Source organism: Malaya genurostris, chromosome 2 (assembly GCF_030247185.1).
Source record: "Malaya genurostris strain Urasoe2022 chromosome 2, Malgen_1.1, whole genome shotgun sequence".
Taxonomy (NCBI): Eukaryota; Metazoa; Arthropoda; class Insecta; order Diptera; family Culicidae; genus Malaya; species Malaya genurostris.
In genome coordinates this window covers 162,155,890-162,160,043 of record NC_080571.1, presented here as the reverse complement: position 1 = coordinate 162,160,043, position 4,154 = coordinate 162,155,890, and the positions used below count along the sequence as shown (strand labels likewise).

General features: G+C 34.4%; 1 long non-coding RNA gene across 1 annotated transcript; it reads right to left on the bottom strand.

Moving 5' to 3' along the window:
- Window positions 1-711: 711 nt before the first annotated feature.
- On the bottom strand, window positions 712-2,507 carry LOC131431598 (uncharacterized). The gene is made up of 3 exons (XR_009229700.1): window positions 1,867-2,507; window positions 1,544-1,748; window positions 712-1,478 (listed from the first exon to the last, which is right to left on the bottom strand). It is a non-coding gene; the product is annotated as an uncharacterized LOC131431598 (long non-coding RNA).
- Between the last annotated feature and the right edge of the window lie 1,647 nt (window positions 2,508-4,154).

Here is a 4,154-nt window from a genome sequence, read left to right as displayed (position 1 = left end):
ATTGTTTCGTATAACGGGAGTAACCGTGTCAAAATATTTCTCGCATACAATACAGCTCTTAGCTGGAATACTAAACAAGTTTTTTTTTATTTGCCACCCAAAGAAGAAATTAGGAAGAACATTCCTTTGTGCTTCCGGGAAAATTTCTCAAACGTAACAATGGTTCTAGATTGCACGGAGGTTCCAATTGCTAATCTCCAATGCTTGAATTGCCGCATATCGTGCTACTCCAACCACAAAGGTCGACGAACAGTGAAATTTTTAATTGGAATTACTCCTGCAGGATCGATTTCGTTTATAAGTTGTGCGTATTCTGGAAAGTCCGATAAATTTATTTTCAATAACGAACATCTGATAGACCGTTTGCCTGCTCACGTTGATGAAATAATCGTGGACAAAGGTGTTACAATTGAAAACGAATGCGCATCCTCCGTTCATGCGCGGTGAGATTTTAACTTCAATCGAAGCCTTAATAGTAATGAGACTATTGCCAGGTCCCGTATACATGTCGAACGAGTTATTCAAAAAGTAAAGATTTTTAATATTTTTAATGAAACTATTCATTCTTGTATCCTTGGTCATATTGACGACATCATGATCATAATAAGTGCTTTAGTAAACTTAAGTCATCCTATATTAAGTGATAATAAGTTCTAAGTGATTTTTTTGTAAAATAAACATTTTATTTAATTCAATAAAGTATCATATATGCTTAGTTATTTATTTTCGTGTACCAATTCTTAGAACATTTTCCCAAAGAATAAACTCTTCAGAGCGTTTACTACCGTGCAAACAAATCTGCTATCGAAAGAAACTTCTATCACTACAAAGTCGTCGTCCTCAAATCACAGGTGTCGCAGTTTAAAATCCACATGTTGATTTGTACCTGGCAGTAATATAAATGGTGCTTATGAAGCTTAAGATCTCCAGTGATCGGACATCGTTTAATATATCTAGTCACACTGATTTCCTCAAGCGATGAATTAGCGTCTCCCGGGCATTTAATTTCCAAAATGACACGCTTCGAAGAGTTTACTCCATCGGAAGAACCATCTATCCAGCTTTCGTATGGATAAATTATTAAACCACATCGTTTTATTAGTGGATTACGTTTCACTTTGTAGCAATCGAATGCTAACAGCTCAGCATCCTTGCCGTATTTTATTGATGTTACATTGAGCGTTCTTAAGTTCCAATACTGGGAAATTTATTTGTTCCAGTCTGAATTCTTATTACTGATGTAAGTGAATAACTTATAGCAGTTACTTGCAGTAATGCGCATGGATCTGTGTATCTTCCAAATGTTCGTGTTCTGGTCCTTAGTTTCATTGAAATAGCAACAGATTGATCAATGTCACATTTGATATGGTTTTCGAAGTAATATTGTTCTTTACTTGTAGTGAAATCACAATAGGTAATATTCACTCTGTTTCGTTCATCAATCAAACATGCCTATATTTCAAACAAACATGCCGAACCTAAATCCCAAAATAACTGCATTAGAGGAAAAATTTGAATAAAGTATAACAAAATCAATGATAACCTTTCAAGATGAAGAAGACAAGCCGGGTAAGAGCTTTGACTAACGTAAGCCATGACGTTTATATGAGATGCATTATATTTCCGGAAACCAATGCAAACAATATGATTTGCAGCAAATACAGCATAACCTTCTCTTATCGGTCGCACTGACTCTCCAACGTAATCGAGTATATCAACTATTGATAGTTCTAATTTTAATACCGTTTCTGAAAAATCAAAACATAATTATTGTCAATATTTTGAAGTTTTAATTACGTGCAACGTTATATGGACAATAACTTAATTTTTTTTGATACCAAAAAAAAAGATAATTAAAACTTTTACCCATTCCGTCGATCTGCATTACGATGTATTGCTGTTATCTTTATTATATCATAAAGTTTGTCTCCAAGCTTTACTTTTCCTCTGGCAAAATGTCTATCATCGTATTTTATTATATACAATGAAACATATATACCGCATTGCTATATACAGTTTTGCGTTTAAAACCCAATAGATGAGATGTATTTTGCAGAGGTATATTTTTCATGATATTCTTATGAAATGATGATTTAGGTGATTTTTGATGAATCATAAGGTTTGCCTTATGATTTTCACTACTCAATTTGCCTGAGTATGTAGTGATGGTAGTGATGTATTTTTTTACTCGAATAATCAAAATAATCGATTTAAAGGCTTCCGTAATTTTGTAGAATATTTGTAATCGATAAACAACAGTGCACTTAATCATAAATCAAATAAACATAGATTTCCCAGTGTAATACTAATGTAGTTGAGCAACCCGTGACAGCAAAAGCACCGTCTGGTGGAGAATGGGTGCGTAAATGCTCCTAAAATGCATGCATAAAATTGCCTGCGCATTTAACAAAACCGCAGTAGCTAATGGAAAAAAGTACACCCGTTTCTCACTAGAGGTGCTGTTAGTGTCACCGTACAGTCGGAAATCTATGTTTATTTGATTTATGACTTAATTGAACTAACCTATTAATAGCAATCAATTAATCGAGATTCAGTTAGGCTGTGAACCATTTCACGGGTAATTTGAACTTGAAATCTGGCTATGGCTATGGTTATTTTGATGTTGTCAAAAATAATTTTGTTCGAGAGCATGGTTATTTTTGACAGATCGATAGTTATTTTCCTACACTGAAAAAAAACCATCCTAAAATTGAAGTTAACCGCGAAATGGTTCACAGCCTCAGTAGATAACGTTTAGCCTTAGGCTGCAGACATGGTGGGCGTGAGAAGCGAAGTCGAGCTGGTGACTAACTTTGGCAAATCAGAAGCGAGAATGATACTAGTAGTCTGACAGGGTTCTTCTGTTTTGCTGTAAGTACGTTTCCTGCTTAGGTCAGCACCAAGCTCGACTCAGCTTCTCGCGCTCACTCTGTTTGCAGCCTAAGCCTAAAGGTTGCTATTATGAGAGTAGCAGTGTCATCTGTCATAATTCAAGGAAATACGAATTTCAAATTAAATAATGATTTTTGATCTATTCTGCCCACGGTTACAATGTTCATATATTTTTACATCCGTTTGATCATAGATATTATTGAATTTTCTAGACATTTCAACCACATTTTCTCATATTTTTTTACTGTATGATACACTAAGAGCAAATTCAGCAGCTGCAAGATTCATATGGGTGGTCTATAATGTAAATGAAACTGAAACAAACGTATCCCCAGCAATCCGTATTAGTTTTATTTATTCGACCAGTTCTACTGTCAAATTTAAAACTGGTATACACTGCCGTTCTATTTTTTCTATATTTGAAACACAGATAAAACGTTACTAGGGCTGCCAGATTATTTTGTTATAATTTCTAGATTTAAATTTTAAAACTGACATAAATTATGCATCTAGAACTAGAACACTCCTGAATATGCCCTAATGGTAAAGATTTGATATTCAACACAGATTTTCATTTGGCAGCTCTGATTCTGTTTAGAATAATAGTCCAATCCACGTGCGAATGTGTTGGTGTGGCTATTCTCAGCAGTTGAAAGGTTAATGCTAGTGTGAGTATGTCGAAATAATCCAGTGAATTTTGTCGAGCGACATCTCGCCAATTATTGAAGACATATATGCAATAAAAAACACTGCATTGCCAAGAGAACGGTTGAGAAAGGTATAAAATCGTTCATGAAACTCTATATCACGTAATGGAACTGTCTTCTACTTGGTTCATTAGTTCATAGCTTACGAAATTCTATATGCATTTTTCGCAGTGTATGATTATGAGTCAAAAATATTTTACTCCAGTGTAAAATTGAACCCACAACAAACTTTGACTTCGGCTTGCACACATTGTAATTTCGTATATGAATAGATCTGCGCACTCTGCATCGGTGTGAGTAATAGAGACGTCAAATTGCTCAACACGCTTACTTGTGGCTACCCAAAATTGAGTCAAAAGTCACTCAATTTCGTAAAAACTACACCTACCCAAAATTGAGTACAGTGAGTATTACGCAATTTTGGGTAAATATGCTTTTCGCAAAATTTGAGTAGAATTTACTTTCTTTTGTTGACATTTGTAAATATGTGGAAGATCAAATTTTTAAGAAATAACTACGTTTTATTGCAATACCCACATGTGAAATAGGTTTAAT